The sequence below is a fragment of the Bison bison genome, unplaced genomic scaffold (genome assembly GCF_000754665.1).
Source record: "Bison bison bison isolate TAMUID 2011002044 unplaced genomic scaffold, Bison_UMD1.0 scf7180017864303, whole genome shotgun sequence".
In the NCBI taxonomy this organism is placed as follows: domain Eukaryota; kingdom Metazoa; phylum Chordata; class Mammalia; order Artiodactyla; family Bovidae; genus Bison; species Bison bison.
This window is the reverse complement of record NW_011494875.1, coordinates 2,402,903-2,423,480: the sequence shown is the minus strand read 5'-3', so window position 1 is coordinate 2,423,480 and position 20,578 is coordinate 2,402,903. Positions and strand designations below refer to the sequence as shown.

The following is a 20,578-nucleotide window of genomic DNA, read 5'->3' as shown; positions in this document are numbered from 1 at the left end:
GGAGGCGGCTCCCACGTGCCGCGGGCGGCCGCCCTGGTGCAGCTCCGGGCGGTCTTCCTCTTCGCCTCTAGCCCGCGGCTCCTCGCTCGTGCGCGGGGCCGGGCGGGCGACGTTGATTGGGGAGCCGATGGCGCTGCCCACTCTCGCCAGGCCCGCCGTCCCCCCGCGGGGGTACGTTTTGGCGGGATCCAAGTTCAGGGTGCGCGGGGGCTGGGGGGCGGTGGGTGCGGCAGGTCTGCATTACCGCAGGGGAATCATTTCTGAACCACCCCAAACGTGAGAACCTCAAGTTCAAGCGTAGCCCTTCCCCCGAGAGACCGAGCTGTTGGCAAGAAAATGACCTAGTGAAGGCGAGGGAAGTCCCCACAGACTTCGGGAGAAAAGGGACCGGCGGCCGTGGCACCCCCCGGGACCCTCGGCGACGCACGGAGCGGAATGATGGGGGTGGGGTGTCCTTGTTGGGTGGCGGGCGGGACACGCTGCCCGTGGCGACAGTGGCCATAGGGTTTGCAGGTGCGCAACTGAATTGTTGGTATCAGCGACTGGCGCCGGACGTGTGTGTGTGTGTGTGTGTTGGGGGCGATGAGGAGGGCGGGGTACGAAAGGAAAACGACCGCCTGTGCTCCTTTCGTTTACCAAGTGTGAGGAGGTCCACAGGAGCCCCTTGTACTACTGAGAAAATCGAGTCAAGTGATAACTGTTGCAGCTACTTCACTGGGATTGCGCGTCTGTTTGGCCACTTCGATGGAAAGAAGTAACGCTGAAGTGTTCGGGGAGTACATATTGACCCAAGATTTAAACGTTGTCTGCTGCGGGGCTGCCTAACCGCAGGTGGTTCTCCTAAGCACCTGGAGAGTTTTTCAAAATTTATCCCTGTTTGGCCCACCGCAGAGGTCTTGAATCGCAAGTGATGAGGCTGAAGTCCTGACCTGAGCATTTTTGTAAAAGTTTCCCCGGGGGATTTTGCTGGGGGTGCCTGCTTAGGAATCAGGAGGTAGAAGAACTGGACTCTACCATGTGGCGGGTTGAAGAAATTTTAGGCACAGTGTTTCTTCGTTTGTATAGTGGCCTCTAATAATTTATTCTAAAGATAAGTTAGTATAAGATGTGTGGGAGTGTGTTGAAAAGGGAGAAATCAGAATAATACAAAATTCTGGTGCAGTGGGAACGAAAGATGCATGCCCTTTTCCACAAGTGATGTGCAGACTGAGAGGGGAGTGGAAGAATCACAAATGGCTATACCTGAAGAGGAAACAGGGGTTTTGTTTTTAGGTAATCAGACAGTGTAACAGAGTTGGTGTAAATTGTAATTCAAAATCAGTACCACCTGGATGAAAGCAAGCAAGCTCCAGCCTGCTCCATCTGTGAAGGGTGGTTTGAAAAACACACCACGTATCTTGCCTCTTCTCCAAACCCAAAGACGTTAGATTATTTAGGCAAATCAAGAGTCAATAATCACCAATGTGTCCTATCTTGTGATAACCCCTACTGGCCAAGGCTGCATGTTTTTCTACTGCATGTGAGTTTCTGTTCCATTATTCAACAAATTTGTGTTGAGAACCTTCATGCTCAAAATACAAAGGGGAGTAAAATGCTGTTTTTTGCCCTAGCCGTCTGTTTAGTGGAGGTGACTGATGTAAAAACAGGCCACAATATAACCTGGTTATGATAATATAGGTATAGAATGAGCAAAGTGTTCTGTGGCCCATAGGAAAGAGAAGCTCCATCAGCCTTGGCTAAGAGGCAACACTGAAATTGGTAAACAGCCCCCTTCTGCCAAAGCTTGAGAATTTAGGATTCTGTGTTCTTATTTTTCAATCTGATGAAATTCTCGTGTAATCATATGCTGACAGTCTAAAGCAGAAATGACTTTTGGTTTCATGATGACTCTTAAAAATTTACTAGGCTTTCTGTTATTTTACCTTTGTAAAAGTCTCAACTATGTCTAAAGTTAATTCAAGAAAGAGGTGGTTAAACGAAAAGAAAAAATGTAAATGTGTCCTACATTCTTACTGAATATTTAGTTCCACTTACGTATTCAGATAAGGTCTTTTAATTACATGCACTTTTAAAGGGTATGCTTTTTTTTTTGAGTGATTCTCATTGTGTTAATTAGGAAAGCTTAAAAATGATCTAATAGAGGGGCACAAAAGCAAAACTACGAGGAAAAGGAAAAGCTAGGAGGAGGAGGAGAAAGGAGTTTGACAAAATTGGAAGAAGGAGACAGGAGTAAGCACTTACTGGGTCAAGAGTCCAAAAGAAATGGGTGAATCAAACATGGCTGCCAGTTTCTTTGGGGATCTGCTGTCTTAGACATTTTGTTTATAGAGCCTTAGTTTTCAATGTTATTTCAAAAACAGAGGGAGGCAGTCTAATGTGGTAGTTAAAGCACAGGCTAAAGAGCCCGAGGTTTGAATAATGTATTAGGTAGTGACCTTGGGCAAGGGCCTTAACTGTCTGTGTCTGCTCATTTGTAGAATGAAGATGTTAATATGAGCTCCAAGAGGCTTGTGAGGATTAACAGCTATGATGCTGTTAATCTGGACACCTGGCTGTGATAAAGCCTTGATCAGGAGTGGCCTCTGCTCTTGTTTCTCTCACCTAACGGAAGCCTAGTGAAAGCACTGAGAAACTGGGCAGATAGCTTCGTTCACTTTTCCAGTTGAAGACGCTGAAATTGAGAGGGGCTGACTTGCTAAAAGCATATAAGCTAATGGGTAGATGAGCTGAAGTGAGAAGCTGTGTCATTTGCAATTTAGTCCTGTGCCTTCATTCCTGCTCCACGCTGGTGCTGATTTCGATGATGGCTAAGGTTGATGCTCCTGGAGTTTAAAGGGGTAGAGGCTGGAATCATTTCAGCTGTCCATGCACACTGTCACCCAGTGACTTTCCTGTGATTGTTGATTTCTATTGTTGATTATGTTTCTCTTCAGGGTTTATCAGTGGGAGCCCACTCCTGCATGGTGGTAAGGGGAAACAGTGGAAAGGCCATAAGGAAGTCACACGTGGAAGACCTTTCAAAGGGGGAACCCCTCTCTCCAACTTCCAGTAGTATGCTGTAATATTACTAGAAAAAAGTCAGCTTTATTGTTCAGTGACTTAACTGCTTTCATCTGCAACTGGGGGTTCTCATGCAGAATATTTTCTATAATATCCCCTTTCACATACATGTCTGGTCCCTGAAGACATGGGGAGAAGGGATGGTAGCTCTGTACAGAAAGCTCATATATGTGGGTCAGATTTTAATTAGAATGTTAATTGGTATTTTGCAGTGGTAAGGAATCTGCCTGCCAATACAGAAGATACAGGAGACAGCAGGTTCAATCTCTGGGTCGGGAAGATCCCCTGGAGGAGGAAATGGCAACCCACTCTAGTATTCTTGCCTGGAAAATTCCATGGACAGAGGCACCTGGAGGGCTACAGTCCATGGGGTTGCAAAGAGTTGGACACGACTGAGCGACTGAGCGCACACACAGTGGAAAAAGTATGACCAAGAATATATTACACCAGAATCCAGAAAAGTACAAAGGAAGAATGTTTTTGAGAATAGCCCCTCATTGTTGGTTCAGTTTTTCTTATAAAGAAGCAGACTTAATCTTCATAGATGACCTTTCCACTTTTAGGTACAGATGGCCCCCAATTTCATATCTTTCAATTCAGCATTGTTAACCTTCTCAATTGAGCAATTTAAAATATATGTGCCCAGAATAATGTTGGATGCTTACAGGTGATCCTGGAAGGTAGAAAGTCAACATTTAGCCTGGGGTGCAATTAATATAAATGCGGAGTAGGTGTGGTGCGGTGTCTTGAAGAGATCAGAAAGCTCTCAGAGTTTGAGAATTCTTCCTGGGGAGGGAGAGGAGACATGTCCTTGCTGTAGGGTGTGAATGGCCTTTCAAATCCCCTTCACCTGGGAAATACAGGAACAGTGGGTGGCATTGAGGATAGAGAGATAAAAGAGTAAAGGTACAAATACTTGACCCCCCAGAACCACCCTAGGTATCCCAAAAGGCACTTACTTGCTGGGCAGCCTTCAGGACAGAAGAACATTAGTGGCAAAGTGAAGCTTCCTCTGCCAGGCCTCTGGAAATTCACAAAGCATGAGAGATGATTTCTTGAGTGGCTATGATAGACAGGAACTGTTTGTTGAAAAGTGTAGTCGCTCAGTCTTGTATGACTCTTTGTGACCCCATGGACTGTAGCCTGCCAGGCTCTTCATTCCATGGAATTCTCCAGGCAAGAATATTGAAGTGGGTTGCCATTTCCTTCTCCAAGGGATCTTCCCGACCCAGGGATTGAAGCCGAGTCTTGTGCATTGCGAGTAGATTCTGTACTGTCTGAGCCACCAGGGCAGACCCATTTGTTGAATACATTTGCTAAATGTATCAAAAATGCCTGGAAAAGTTAGGGCTTCCCTGGTGGCTCAGACAGTAAAGCGTCTGCCTGCAATGTGGGAGACCCGGGTTCTATCCCTGGGTCAGGTAGATCCCCTGGAGAAGGAAATGGCAACCGACTCCGGTACTCTTGCCTGGAAAGTTCCATGGACTGAGGAGACTGGTAGGCTATAGTCCATGGGGTCACAAAGAGTTGCACACGACTGAGCTTTCTTTCTCAGAATTAAGGTTCGGGATATTGGAGGGAAAGAGCAATTGGCCAAGATGGCAATAGTCAGGCTCTATCGCCCCATAGCCTCTTGCTCTTGCCCCACGTTTTGTAAATACATGGTTATGTAACAGCTGAGATCATTTATAGCACTGCGTATGTGCAATGCTCTGTATAAGCACCACCTGAAAAGCTCTAGTAGGTGAGTAGTCCAGTTGAGTAGAGTTCAGTAGCCTTGAGTTGGGCTGCGTTATGGCTATATTTGCTGGGTCAACCACCAGAGAACACATGGTGAACAGTGAGATGGAGCAAGACAGATGTGACTGCATGCATGCTAAGTCGCTTCAGTCATGTCTGACTCGTGACCCCATGGACTGTAGCCCACCAGGTTCCTATGTCCATTGGATTCTCCAGGCAAGTATACTGGAGTGGGTGGCCATGCCCTCCTCCAGGGGATCTTCCTGACCCAGGGATTGAACCCGTCTCTCTTTTGTGTCCTGATTTGGCAGATTGGTTCTTTACCACTAATGCCACCTGGGAAGCCCAGGGATATGAATAGTTTTATCAAAATATTAATATACACAATTCTTCTCTATTATCAGGAATGGGGTTAAAAATCAGGAAGTCACAGGGTCTCTGGAAAAGGGAATGGGGAGGGAAAGTATCAGAAAAGAACTTTGATTGGGACCTTTATCTTTAGACACAAAGGCCCTTGAGTCTTGTCTGGAGGTTGGACGTACCTTAGCAGGACCTGTGGGTTTGAGTTGCACTAAGTTAACTCATGAGAATCTTAACACATCCCATTTTCAGATTATTAAGTTACATCTGAAAGATGAAAATGCCTAGCAGGTCCAATTACTTTTTTTCTGCCAGGTTTAGGCATTTTCATCATGGCAGGGGAAACCAATTAAAGGCTGGAGGGCTGCTCGTTGAGAAAAGAGAACAAAAGAGTTGACTGATTCAGTGCCAGTGTCACAGAGCCATTGAAGCCTGTGATATGCCCTTCACTTGTCCATGAACGGGGACTTCCTTGCTGGCAGGCTGGTCAGCCAGCTTCCCCCTTGCACATGGTGGAGACGCCTCACTTGATGAAATGCTCTTCAAGTTTCCTAGACTCTCAGATATCACCACCAGCCTTTGCTTGTATGTATTAACCACTTTTCAGATGTTTATGATTTTGATTTATCTAGTTATGATCATCTCTCCCAAATCGGAGATCATTTCTCTTCGGGGAAAGACTAGTACTTTTGATACTATTTTGGCAACTACCCAGTTTTAGCTTCAGTAGAGGTGTGTGAATTTGGAGTCACTCTTCTCTGAGATAATCAAGTATTGGCTTGGCCTCAGCTTGGATCAGCATCTGGCTGAAGGTACAACTGCAATAATAATAGGTTCCTTCAGGCATCAATTTGTGAGCCCACGAACCTGAGGACTTTGAGCTGAATGAAGAGAGAAGATGCCTGTGGAGGTAAGAGGAATGGAGGGGAAATGTGGGGAGGGAAAGGGAGTGACGGTATTTGGCAAACACCTGCTCCCCGCCCCCCCCAAAAAAACCCTTTATCCCAGGAACACTATTACATAGCCTGGGCTTTTGGGGAGAGGGGCTAAAAGCATGAGCTGATGAAGCTAATTTTTGTGGGTGTTTTTTGGAGGAGGACCAAAGGGCAAATAGTATCCTCTGCAGCTTGAAGGTTTGGAATTTTGGGGGTTTGTTGAGAGGTGGCACCTGGGTCAGGAAAGGGTACAGTTCTATGGGTAGCGTACCTGAGGATCTGGTGCTGGGGTGTGCCCTCCTGCTGCCATGGATGAGATAGACCTTGGCCAGGGACACAGGTGGGCTGCATCTGTGATAAGGGAAAAATTGTTTTTAATATGCATATTATCCCATATAGAACAAGGTATTAGGTTGGTGAAAAAGTAATTGCAGTTTGAGACTGTGAATTTTAAATCATTATAAATAGGCTCAGATACATCTTTATGAATCAAAATAGGAACCATTACAATCAACATATTTTTGCCAATGAGAAATAAGTTTCTTTATTCCTTCATTTTAATCCTGAAGCGTAAAAATCCATGCTTCAGGATTCAACCAACTCTTGGAAAGCATTTTCTGCCTCCTGCTGGTCGTGGAAGCATTTTCCCTGCAAAAAGTTGTCAAGATGCTTGAAGGAAGTGGTAGCTGGTTGGTGAGAGGTTGGGTGAATATGGCAGATGAGGCAAAACTTCGTAGCCCAATGTGTTCAACTTTTGAAGTGTTGGTTGTGTGTCTTGTGGTCAGGCGTTGCCATGGAGAAGAATTGGGCTCTTTCTGTTGATCAGAGATGGTTCCAAGTGTTGCAGTTTTCAGTGCATCTCATCAATTTGTTGAGCATGCTTCTCATATTACGGTTTTGGCAGGATTCAGAAAGCTGTAGATCATTCGGGCAGCAGACCACCAGACAGTGACCATGACTTTTTTTGGGTGCAAGTTTGACTTTGCAAAGTGCTTTGGAGCTTCTTCTTGGTCCAACTACTGAGCTGGTCAACACTGGTTGTCGTGTAATATCCACTTGTCGTCACATGTCACAATCCGATGGAGAAATGGTTCCTTGTTGTTGTGTAAAATAAGAGAAGATGACACTTTAAAATGATTTTTTTGATTTGTGGTCAGCTCATGAGGCACCCATTTATCGAACTTTTTCACCTTTCAAATTTGTTTCAAATGCTGAACGACCACAGAATGGTCAATGTTGAGTTCTTTGGCAACTTCTTGTGTAGTTATTGGTTGTTGTCGGTTTCAGATGGCTGGGCACTATGCTGCCCATCTTCAAGGTTCTTGTCTCCTTTGCAAAACTTCTTGAACCACCACTGCACTGTATGTTCGTTAGCTGTTCCTGGGCCAAAAGTGTTGATGTTGTGAGTTGTCTCTACTGCTTTATGACCCATTTTGAACTTGAATAAGAAAATCGCTTGAGTTTGCTTTTTGTAGAACATTTCCCTAGTCTAAAATAAATATAAAATAAATAATAAGTAAAAAGTCATTAGCAAAAGAACATAAAGTGAGAAATGTGCATTAAAATGATGAATAGCAATCATGTTTATTTAAGAATGTATTCCAATATCAAAACAGCAAAGTTCAGCAATGCAAAACCTTAATTACTTTTGTACCAATGTAATATTTATAAATCCAAAGAACTGACTCATTGGAAAAGACCCTGATGCTGGGAAAGATTGAAGGCAGGAGGAGAAGGGGACGACAGAGGATGAGATGGTTGGATGGCATCACCGACTCAACGGACATGAGTTTGGGTAAACTCCGGGAGTTGGTGATGGACAGGGAGGCCTGGCATGCTGTGATTCATGGGGTCGCAAAGAGTCAGATACGACTGAACAACTGAACTGAACTGAATATTTATAAATAGTTCATTAATGTTTGTGGAAAAGAGCACGAAGTTTTCAGCCACCAGGTAAATAGAACATTTTCCATACTTATCAATTTACAGTGTTTTACACACGTCATTTACCCTGTATAGGTGTTGACATTGTTTAATGAAGGTGAATGTGTTAAAAGATGGTGGTGGTTCTCAAACTGGTTCTCTGAATTCTAGATTGTTCAAGAGAGCTCAAAGGTGGGTGTGGATCAGAAGAGATGAGGGAAAAATAAAACAAAAACCTTTTACCATGTTGCTTCTTTGACTTCAAATTCTGTTGAATTTTTATTTGTTTTCTTTGTTGAGCTTTTGATATATTGTTATGAAAAAGAGTTATCTGCTTTCTAACATAAGAGTGCCAGTATTATGTGAACTTTCAAAGGTTAAATTTTAGCCTTTGAAATTTTAGGGCTGCCCCATATTTGGAATGTGAATATGGTAATTTGAGTCAAGACATTGGCTGGGTAATTGTGAGGATCAGATTCTCTCTCCTAGGCCTGATTATCCTTAATAATAGAACTGTATGTTTAGCTTTCCTAGAGCCACTTACAATTTCTCTGACGATTGTGGCCCCCAATATGGAGATGTGTACATCCATATTTCTGATTTTTGAGCCTCCTCAAGACTTTGCTAAGGGTGAATGTGAAGGGCAAGGCTCTGGACAGAGTGGAGACAGACAAGCAGGGGTAGGCGGAGCACTAATGGGAGAGACTGTAGAATCCAGCTTGGAATGGAGAAGAAAGAATTGTAGGCTTGGGGGCAGCTGGGGGTCCTAAGATAGAGGAACCCAGGATGCTAAGAATCCAAAGGCAATTGTGTTTAAACCATCAAAAAAACAAAACAAAACAAAAACCCCACCCTCATCTACATAAGACAATTCCTCCTCACGTTAGTGAATGCCGAGGCAGCACAGGTTTTCTATAGCAAGAGACGGTGGGTTGCGGTTCTGATCTGCCTGTGTTCTTGGCTTTGTGACCTTTGAGTCTGCTTCCTTATATGTAAAATGAAAGTGTTAAACTAAGCTCTTACCAAGCTTCCTTCTCTGCTGAACAACCTGTGCTTTAGGGCAAGTGTGTTTTCATGAATATCTATTGATGTGACTCTCAGTGCACGTTTCTCAAATTTCGCGTTTCTCATTTAAACACAAATTAGATATTTCTTTTTCAGTCTATGTGGTACCACCATCTGCTCAGGATGTTTTTCAATTGAAAGTTCCATCTTTTTGAGGTTTGATAAAATTTGGGTGGAATCTTTCATTATGAAAGATGAAACATGTATTTGGGACATCTTTCATGTTGAAAAAGCACTGGGTTTAATGCATTTTCCCCATGTTTCATTTGGACTCTAATCTGTGTTAGATATAAAATGGCACTAAATCAAAATTAACTGATAATTAAATCAAAATGACTGATGCATTATCAGTCATCTATTATTTAAATACTATATTTCATTTACAAGTTAAGTTTGCCAGAAATATTTTGTAAAGAAAGTAGCTCTAGTATATCTCATAAAGAAGCTTGAAGAACATACACCGAACTTAATTGTGGCTACCTCTAGGGACTGAACTAAGGGTCAGTAAATTTGTAATTTCTACGTTAGGTACTTTTGTATTGTTTAATGAACACATTAATTGTCATAATTTCATGCATATTATTTGTTATGGAATGAGCCTTTATAAAGTATCTTTATTGGATTTATAGATATAATCACCATTTGACATAATGGTGTCACATTTGACACAATTTAAGACTTAAAGCAAAACTAATCATTTTGTTAGACTATGTAGAGAAATTAATACCCCTTCTTCGATGGATTTAGAAGTTGATGGTGTTCTTTTGGTGTGTAGTTGGACAGGGTTCATGTGATAGATAATGTAAGCAAATACTTTTCTCTAGCCCTTTCAAGGCCTGAGCCTAGAGATGAAAAATAAGTTTCATCATCCTTGATTGTGGCTAGAGAGATGTGTTGAAAGAGGTCATACCTAAGTTCCAATAATTAGCCTGACATAGGTACTAGAGGATGAAGAAAATGGCTAATGACTTGCCATTTATTTGCTGTCCCTGAAATCTGGACTTTTAGATGATAAGTTATCAAGGTAAATTTTTTTTGTCCAGATCTCTTAAACTGTACTATATGGTGTGTGTGCTCATTTGTATCCTACTGTTTGTGACCCCATGGACTGTAGCCCACCAGGGTCCCCTGTCCATGGAATTTTCCAGACAAGAACACTAGAGTGGGTTGCCATTTTTACTCCAATAATACATGTGTATGTTAGTCCGTCAGTTGTGTCTGACTCTTTGTGACCCCATGGATTGTAACCTGCTGGGGTCCTCTGTGCGTGGAGTTCTCCAGGCAAGAACACTGGAGTGGATTGCCATTCCTTTCGCCAGGGTATCTTTCCAACCCAGGGATCAAACCTGGATCTCCCGCATTGCAGGCATATTCCTTACCATCTGAGCCACCAGGGAAGATTGTGCTTAAGCAGATAATATTTTATTTTTTTATATAGTTAGTGGACAGTTTCATGATAAGTCATGTTAAGATTGCAAGGACTGGAATCTTTTGTATTCCTCATAGAAGCTGGCACGATATTATACTTGAAAGAACGGAGGAATTAATGACTAATGAAATAACGGACTAATTTTTTTATTTGGGCAATGTGAGGTTATAGATAATAAGGATAATTCAATCAGATTGAGCATCAATTAAAATAATTTCATCCTCCTTTATAGAAATATTTACCAGGATTGATGTTAAGCTGAAAAATTGACTACTATGACTTGGAATTTCTATCTGTGACCCTCTTTAATCCTTTTAATTTTTGACACCGAGGAAGTTAAATGACTTACATGCATTACAGTGGGTAGCTCAATTTTTACATTTGTAGTTTAAAAGGGCACCAGTGTTGCACTTATACTGCATGTAGAGAGAGGGTACACATACCATTTATATTCATAAGGAATAGCAGGTGGAGAAGAAAAAAATACAGAACATGTCATTCCAACCCTCCGCTGACCCCACCTTTTTTTCTTGGAAAAAGAGGGACGTGCTTAATTAATCAGAGTAATGAGAAGCTGCCAGCATACTGTTTCTCCAATTATTTCAGACTGAATTTAAAAACAAAATCACGTATTTGGATGACATCCTGCTTACAACCAGATGAACAAGATATTTATTCATGCATTCATTCATTTAATAATGTCTACTGTGCACCTACCACCTGCCAAGCACTGTTCTAGACTCTAGGAGTAGAGTTATGGGCATGAGACTGGGCCCCTACCCCATGTTATTTAATACAGATGAGAAAATTAAATCTCTCCAAAGTGTCTTGCCTGATGTGGTAGATTTGGGACTTGATTCTAAGTTTTCTGTTCTAACCTTTGCACCACACTATCTCATGTAATTTTGGGGGACCCTGATTGTCAATCAGCAGGGCAGTTCTGTCTGCCTTTTCTTTGTTCTCCCCTTGTTTGGGGTCCATTGTTTTCGATCCTATGTGGAATGGTGTGGATTCTGAGAGATACTCTATCCATGAGAGTGTCCTAAGGCCTTGGGCAAATCGTATTCAGTTTCTGAACAGAACCTAGGATCATGCTGTTAAAAATAACATGAGTGAAATAAAGAAATTGAAGCAGTATTTTTCCAAATCTGAGTGTTTTAATTTGGTAGAATGAAATCAACATTTAGAAAACTTTTTTTTTTTAATCCTCGAGTACATCACAACTAGTAAGCTAAATATGTAAAACTTTTCTTCCGTGATTATATGTTTCTATTAGGTTGCAACATGAAATTTTTTCCTTGCTGTTGCTGCTGCTACTGCTGCTAAGTCGCTTCAGTCATGTCCGACTCTGTGCGACCCCATAGACGGCAGCCTACCAGGCTCCCCCGTCCCTGGGATTCTCCAGGCAAGAACACTGGAGTGGGTTGCCATTTCCCTCTCCAGTGCATGAAAGTGAAAAGTGAAAGTGAAGTTGCTCAGTCGTGTCTGACTCTCCGCAACCCCATGGACTGCAGCCTACCAGGCTCCTCTGCCCATGGGATTTTCCAGGCAAGAGTACTGGAGTGGGGTGCCATTGCCTTCTCCGTTGGTTGTGGTCAAAAACGTTTGAAACAATGGTTTAAAGGGCATTCATAGCAATAAAGTAGAATTTGTGTGGTGAATGTACTAGTGGAAATTATCTGGCACCTGAGTATATGCCTGAACAGATTTTTTTTCTTTAAACACACACGTTGCAGTTACTGGTTACCCTGTGTCCTGTACTTTTATTGCAGTTCCCAGTATTGAGTGGTTTCATTATTTTTTGAAACATATTTGCTTTGTAATTTAATTGCATGGCACATAGAGAAATTTGAGGAAATAAATACTTGAGGCAATGTCCTATACATTATCTGATTATGATAAAGTCTACGGCTGATTAGACTTTAATAGAGTTGTTAAATATTACATAGTAATTTGAGAACTGATTTAATATTTTATTTTTTTCATTTAGTTTCTAAATGTTGGTGGATTTTATCTGAAGATATTTGTTAAGAAGAAAAAAGTAACACAGTTCCCTAAACTGAGGTTTCTCATAGGCAATAGTGGGCTGCCGTCTATGGGGTCACACAGAGTCGGACACAACTGAAGCAACTTAGCAGCAGCAGTGGTAAAGAATCAGCCTGACAATGCAGGAGACGCAAGAGATGTGGGTTCGATCCCGGAATCAGGAAGAGCCCCTGGAGAAAGAAATGGCAACCCACTCCAGTATTCTTTCCTGGGAAATTCCATACACAGAGGAGCCTGGCAGGCTACAGTTCATGGGGTTGCAAAGAGTTGGACACGTCTGAGTGTGTGCACATACACCTACATATATGAGCACACACACACATCAGATCACAGTTACTTGTTCTTCAAGAAAGTGTTTGTGGTAGGCCTCGGACAAAAAATAGCCTCAGCCACTTGAAATCACTTGAAGACTACAATTTATTTTTTTATACACTTATATAGATTATTGGAAAATTTACTAACTTGAAATTTGCAATAATTTGGGTAGGGATTGGACTTTATCTTTGGAAAGATAAAAGCTGGTTGCTAAAAAAAGTTGCAAATTTTTAGGGTTTTAATTATGTGTATAAATACATCTTTGGAGGCACATAAGGGAAAAAATCTTATCTTTCTGTATTGTCATTTATTTTGGAGATATGTGTAGAATTTCCATTATTGAGATGACCAAGGCAGAGATGTATTGAAATAGTATTTGCTTATTCTTTGCAAGGCATGAACTTATTCCCTAGAGTAAGTTTATAATCTAATTATGGAGACAGAAGCACAGAAGAAAGGCTGTGCTTAAAAGAGTGTAGAGATTTTTTTCTCTCCTCAGGCAGAGGACAGGAGAGCAACATATAAAAGAAAATTTCCTTGAGAAGGGTTCTGGGCAGGAAAGCTGAGCAAGCCCTTTTTGTTGGTATTAGATACCTTCCAATGGGATTGCATTATGGGTACTTTGAATGTACCTGAGTTCAACTAGTCAAGGTCAAGAGAAAGCAAAAGTAGAACTAACTAATAATTAGTGCAGGAGGTTTTAGCTAGCATTTCCTACAATGGAATGTTCTAGAATAGTGTATCATAGGGATGTGAATGTCTTCTTCCTTGATTGGTCTCAGTGTCATTCAGTCTTCCAGTAGTAGATATTTTTAGTTTACCCCAATTGTACTGCACTCACTCCCAGCAAACAACCTGACTGCCTACTTCATTTAAAAAAAAAAAAAACTATAGATTGTGAAGTGTTTTTTCCCTTTTCCTACTTCTCCCCACCCCTGCTATTTATTTATCTCTTCTCCAGCCTCAGGGGCTTCCCTGATAGCTCAGTTGGTAAAGAATCTGCCTGCAATGCAAGAGTCCCCGGTCCAATTCCTGAGGTGGGAAGATCCCCTGGAGGAGGGATAGGCTACCCACTCCAGTATTCTTAGGCTTCCTTGGTGGCTCAGCTGGTAAAGAATCTGCCTGCAATGTGAGAGACCTGAGTTCGATCCCTGGGTTGGGAAGATCCCCTGGAGAAGGGAAAGGCTACCCACTCCAGTATTGGTCAAGGCCTGTCTTCTTTCCTCCAGGACTTTGCTCCCTCAGTTACACCTTCTCCTTCATAAAAATCCTGGCTCCGGAGGCAAAGTCTACCAGTTTGAAATATGGCTTTGTACTTTCTAAATGTGTGGTCATGGACATATTGCTTATCTTCTGTGTGCTTCCATTTGAAAAATGGGACTAGAAATAAGCGCTTATCTTATTGTGAGCACAACCATAAGTTAAGGCGGTTAAGGGGCCTTGACTCTGGTACAAGCTCTCAGTGAATGTTAGTTTCTGCCATTCCAACTGTTACTACTACCACCATTAACCTACTAATCTCTAAATCTCTATGCTTTTCATTCCTTAACCCATATGTTTGCTGAACCATTTCCTCTTCTGGAAAAGAATGAAGCCAAACATTCTCTTGACCCTGGTCCCTTTTTAACTACTGTATTCTCTTTCCTCTTCCTTCTCAAACATTTTAAAGATTATTCAAGGTTAGCTCTCTGCACTTCTTCCTCTTCTATTTGCTTTTATTTTCTTTGTAGAAATTGTTTTTTTAATGAGATATTGACTAGATACAAAATCATAAACTATTTTCTATTTTGACTTCTCTGAAACTTGATGTAGTAAGTAATTCTTGAGTCCCATGTATGCTCAGCTGCTTCAGTTCCGTCCAGTTCTTTGCAACCCCATGGACTGTAGCCTGCCAGGCTTCTCTGTTCACAGGACTTTCCCAGCAATAATAAATACTGTAGTGGGTTGCCATGCCCTCCTTCGGGGGATCTTCCCTGACCGGGGATCAAACCCAAGTCTCCTGCATTATAAGCAGATTCTTTACCTGCCGAGCCATCTGGGAAATCTACTGTGTCCTTCTTTCCTCATTTCTCTCTGAGTGTTGTCACTATACAGCTTTTTATGTTGATCATTCTTTTACTTTCTTCATAGATTTACTTAATATTTGTACATATTTAGTTTTGTATATTGTTGAACTTTATAAGTGGAATTATACAATATAAATTATAGGGAGGCTTGCTTTTTTGCATCAAACTATAATTTCATCCATTTTTATTGGCATAAAGAATGTCTATATGCTATAATTTGGTCATTTTCCTGTTGATGGGTATTGGACCTTTTGTTATTCTAAATGAGTTTGCACTAAACATTCTTGTATGTGTGTCCTGGCATACATATACACAAGTTTCTCTAGGATTCTCGAAAAGTAAATTCAGACTTCTATATTTGGGGATGTGAAATGGTATCTGATATTTTATTTTATTTGGCTGTGCCATGCAACTTGTATCTCAATTTCCCAACCAGGGATTGAACCCAGGCCACTGCAGTGAAAGTGCCAAGTCCTAACCACTTGACTGCCAGAGAATTCCCAGTATCTGACATTTTGAATTACGTTATCAGATCCTTGGCTAAGAGGAGACTCTGCCTTGGGCCTGCTGGTGTAATAAACTGCACTCCACTAAATAAATAAATAAATTACATTATCAGATAACTGATGAGGTCAGCCATCTTTTTATTTATTTCTTGATCATATTGGTTTATTTTTCAGTGAAAAGCCCATTTAATATTTTGCCCGGTTTTATTTTGGATTGTCTATTTCATTTCTTTATAGTAGTCCTTTATAATTCTGAGACAATAAGCCAATTTCCAAATTTGTGTTTTGTCTTCTCACTTTATGTCTTTTCTCCTTCCTCTAGCTGCTTTTGAAAATTTTTTGTTTCTGATTTCCAGCAATTTGATTACAATGTGTGTAGTCTTGATGTGGTTTTCTTTTCCTGTTTTTTTTTTTTTAACAACTTAGATATAATTTGTATGCCATACAGTTCACTTATTTATAGTGTACACTTTTGACTTTCAGTATATTCATAGGGTTGTAGATCTATCACCTTAATCAATTCTAAATCATTTTCATTTCCTAAAAATGAAACCTCATACCTCTTAGTCATCACCTTCAATCCTTCTACCCCTCCAGCCCTATGCAATTACTAATCTGTTTTCTGTCTCTCTATACTTACTTATTCTAAGAATTTCAAATAAATGGAATCATACATGATGTAATTTTTGTGACTGATTTTTTTACATAGCTTAAAGTTTTCAAAGGTCATCCCTGCTGTAGCATGCATTAGTACCTCATTTTTTATTCCCATAATTATTATTTATAATATTTATATGGGTATGTCATATTTTATTTGTCCATTTGTTGGGGGAAAAAAAAAACACCTCTTTTTTTCCCTCTGGTTAATTGACTTGGCACTCTAAAAAAAAAAAAAAAAGCGAACTGGCCACAGACATATGGGTTTATGTTTGGACCTTTAGTTCTATTCTGTTGGTCTTTGTCTAGTCTCTTGTGAGTACCACCTTGTCTTGATTGCTGTACCTTTTATAGTAAGTTTTGAAATAGGGAAGGGTGAGCCCTCAAACTTTGATCTTGTTTTGCAAGTTGTTTTGATAATTCCAGTTCCCTTGAATTTCCACATGAATTTTAGGAACTGTTTCTCAATTTCTGCATTGAAATTAGCTGGGATTTGATAGGTTGTGTTGTACTCATGGATCAATTTCAGGTGTTACTTTCTGTATTTCTAGTAACGTGTTCCTCATTTCCTTCTGAGTCCTCACCAGTGGCCCCTTTAGTGACTGTATTCTTACCAACCGTCTAAGACTATCTAGGTGTCTTCTATCATTTTTTTTTTTCAAAATTCTTTCAACCTGCACCAACTGCCTGATTGCAAGGCTATCCCAAATTTTTAGGTATTTTCTATAACAGCATACCACTTCCAGGCACCAAAGTTGATACTAGTTTCTATTGCTGCTGTACCAAATTCACATAAATTTAGTGGTTTAAAACATTTATTACCTCACAGTTCTATAGGTCTCAAGTCTGGGCTGATCCCTAAGTTGCTCTTTAGCATTATCTCTTGCCAGTCTTCATGTATTTCGGGTTTAGGTGATAACAGTGAATAGTTCCCTGTAGATATCATGTCACTTACATATCGCTGCTCTTCTTATGGTGTTCCTTTTACCTAATGTGTTACTGTGGGCTGTTATAACAGATTACTATGAACTGGTGGCTTAAACATCAAAATATTTTTCACTGTTCTGGAGGCTGGAAATCCAAGATCAGTCCAAGTGCCAGCATGGTTGTATTTTTGATGGGGACTCTCTTCTTGGTCATGTCCTACCATAGTCTCTGCTTAGTACTTATATGCAGAGAATGAGCCATGGTCTTTTTGCTGTTGTGGTTGTAGTTTAGTTACTAAGACGTGTCTGACTCTTGCGACCCAATGGACTGCAGTCCACCAGGATCCTCTGTCCATGGAATTTCCCAGACAAGAGTATTGGAGTGGGTTGCCATTTCCTTTTCCAAGGGGGTCTTCTTGACCCAGAGATTGAACCTATGTCTCCTGCATTAGCAGGAGGATTCTTTACCAGTGAGCCACCAGGGGGTCTCATTATCCCCTTAAGGTTTTTTGATAATCCTATCATAAGTGCTCTACCCTCATGATCCTATGTAAATAATTCTCTCTGCAAACCTCCAAATATCATCACATTTGAAGGTTAAAGACTTAGTCACTCAGTTGTGTCCGACTCTTTGTGACCCCATGAATTGCAGCATGCCAGGCTTCCCTGTCCGTCACCAACTCCCGGAGTTTACCCAAAGTCACGTCCATCGAGTCGGTGATGCCATCTAGCCATCTCATCCTCTGTTGTCCCCTTTTCCTCCTGCCCCCAATCCCTCCCAGCATCAGAGTCTTTTCCAATGAGTCAACTCTTCGAATGAGGTGTCCAAAGTACTGGAGTTTCAGCATTAGCATCATTCCTTCCAAAGAACACGCAGGGCTGATCTCCTTTAGAATGGACTGGTTGGATCTCCTTGCAGTCCAAGGGACTCTCAAGAGTCTTCTCCAACACCACAGTTCAAAAGCATCAATTCTTTGGCGCTCAGCTTTCTTCACAGTCCAACTCTCACATCCATACATGACCACAGGAAAAACCATAGCCTTGACTAGACGGACCTTTGTTGGCAAAGTAATGCCTCTGCTTTTCAATATTGCTATCTAGGTTGGTCATAACTTTCCTTCCAAGGAGTAAGCGTCTTTTAATTTCATGGCTGCAGTCACCCTCTGCAATGATTTTGGAGCCCCCAAAAATAAAGTCTGACACTGTTTTCACTGTTTCCCCATCTATTTCCCATGAAGTGATGGGACCAGATGCCATGATCTTCGTTTTCTGAATGTTGAGCTTTAAGCCAACTTTTTCACTTTCAATTAGACCTTCAATATATGAATTTCAGGAAGACACAAATATTCAATCCATAGCATTCTGCCTCTGTGTGCATGCTGTGTGCTAAGTTGCTCTAGTCATGTCTGACTCTCTGTGACCCTATGGACTGCAGCCTGCCAGACTCCCCCATCCATGGGATTCTGCCTCTGCCCATCCCCAAATTAATATCCTGCTGCTAAGTCACTTCAGTCGTGTCCAACTCTGTGTGACCCCATAGACGGCAGCCCACCAGGCTCCCCGTCCCTGGGATTCTCCAGGCAAGAACACTGGAGTGGATTGCCATTTCCTTCTCCAATGCATGAAAGTGAAAAGTGAAAGTGAGATCGCTCAGTCGTATCCGACTCTTAGCGACCCCATGGACTACAGCCTCCTCCTCCCCAGGCTCCTCCATCCATGGGATTTTCCAGGCAAGAGTACTGGAGTGGGGTGCCATTGCCTTCTCTGAATTAATATCCTTCTCACATGCAAAATGTATTTATTCCATCCCAAGAGCTCTATTTCAGCATTAGCTCTAAAATCCGGAGTCTTATGTAAATATCATCTAAATCTATGGATGAGACCTGAAATATGGTTCAATCTGAGGCAAAAATGCCTCTCCAGCCATGAACCTGTGAAATCAACAAGTTGTGTGCCCACAAACTACCATAGTGAGACAGATGTAAGATGTACTTTCCCATCCCAAAAGGGAGACATCAGAAAGAAGGAAGGAAAAGTGGGTCTCAAGTAAGCACATAACCTACTAAGGCTTACTCCACTGCACCTTGTATTGTTGCATTTATAGTTGCTGAGTTATGTCTGACTTTTCCTCAACGTCATGGACTATAGCATGACAGGTTCCCCTGTCCATGGGCTTTTCCAGGCAAGAATACTGGAGTGGGTTGCTGTTGCCTTCTCCACCATTGGGTCTTAAGGTTTGAGAATAATCATTTAAGAGTGGATGTTGTATCATCTGAACCCACCGGAGCAATAGTCCTGAATCTGCAGCTATGCTAGGTTGGAACTGTGTTCCTGCTATTCTTGGCCAGCCTCACCCACACAGCTCTGCTAGGCAGTGGGCCCACCCTTTGAAACATAGGTTGGGGCAGCCTGGCCCTCTCTGGGCCCATGTACTCTGGGTCTGTGTTGGGAGTGGCAGCCCTGATAATTTCTTAATCTTGTTGAAGTGTCCTTCTTTCTCTCTTGTCTTAAAGAATAGTGTGTGATCACAACGAACTAACTCTACAGTCAGGTCCTATAGGAGCTGAGAAGTCTGACAGCCTGCCTTTATTTTGTCCCATCTCTTCCCCCTTCAGTTCAAACTGGCAGTGTTCCTGCTGGGGTGGCTGATTAGGTGAAGTCCATGGTTCACACCCATACGAATCTCCTTATCAAACGGTCAGTCAGACACAGTGTTCTCTCCAAACATACTTTCTCTCTCCCTCTCTTTTTTTTTTTTTTTTTTGCAATATGGATAAGCTGAGACTCTTCTAAATTTTTAAATTCTTTGTTCCTTTTTGCTTAACATTTTTTTTTCTTCAATTCATTTCTCTCTTTTCACATTTTACTATAAGGCATCAGCAGTAACCAAGCAGATCCTTCAAAACTTTGCTCTGAAACCTTTTCAGCTAAATATCCAGTTTCATCACTTGCAAATTCAGCCTTCTGCAAAACACAGAAAGATGAACACAATTCAGCCAAGTTCTTTGTTACTTTATAACAAGGATTGCCTTCCTCCTTGGTCCAATAGAGAGCTCTTCATTTCTGAGACCTCATCAGAAAGGCTTTTGCCATTTACATTTCTACCAGCATCTGTTGTGAATACTTAAGTATTTTCTAGGAAGCTAGAAGGTTTCTCTGCAGCTCTTTGCTTTCTGAGCTCTCACTAGAATCTTCTACAAAAGTCTCTTCATAGCAATATTGGTCTTTTCTAGCTTTGCACCTCAGAACTCTTCCAACCTCCATCCATTACCCAGTCCCAATGTACCCTCCATATTTTTAGGTGTTTGTTACAGCAGCACCCAACTTCTTGGTACCAGTTTCCATCTTAGCTGCTTTGGGGTGCTGTAACAGATTACTATAGACTGGGTGGCCTAACCAACAGACAGTTATTTCTCACAGTTCTGGGGAATGGAAGTTCAAGCTCAGGGTGGCAGAATGGATGGGTTATTGGTGAGGGCCCTCTTCCTGGTTTTATCTTCACATAGCGTTTCCTTGGTGTGTTCATGCAGATAGTGAGTCCTGGTCTCAT

General features: G+C 41.6%; 1 protein-coding gene across 1 annotated transcript in view; it reads left to right on the top strand.

Annotated features, from left to right (window-relative positions):
- The window catches only part of PLAGL1 (pleiomorphic adenoma gene-like 1), a 96,479-nt gene that overhangs the window by 271 nt on the left and 75,630 nt on the right, over positions 1–20,578 (top strand). The window lies entirely within an intron of this gene.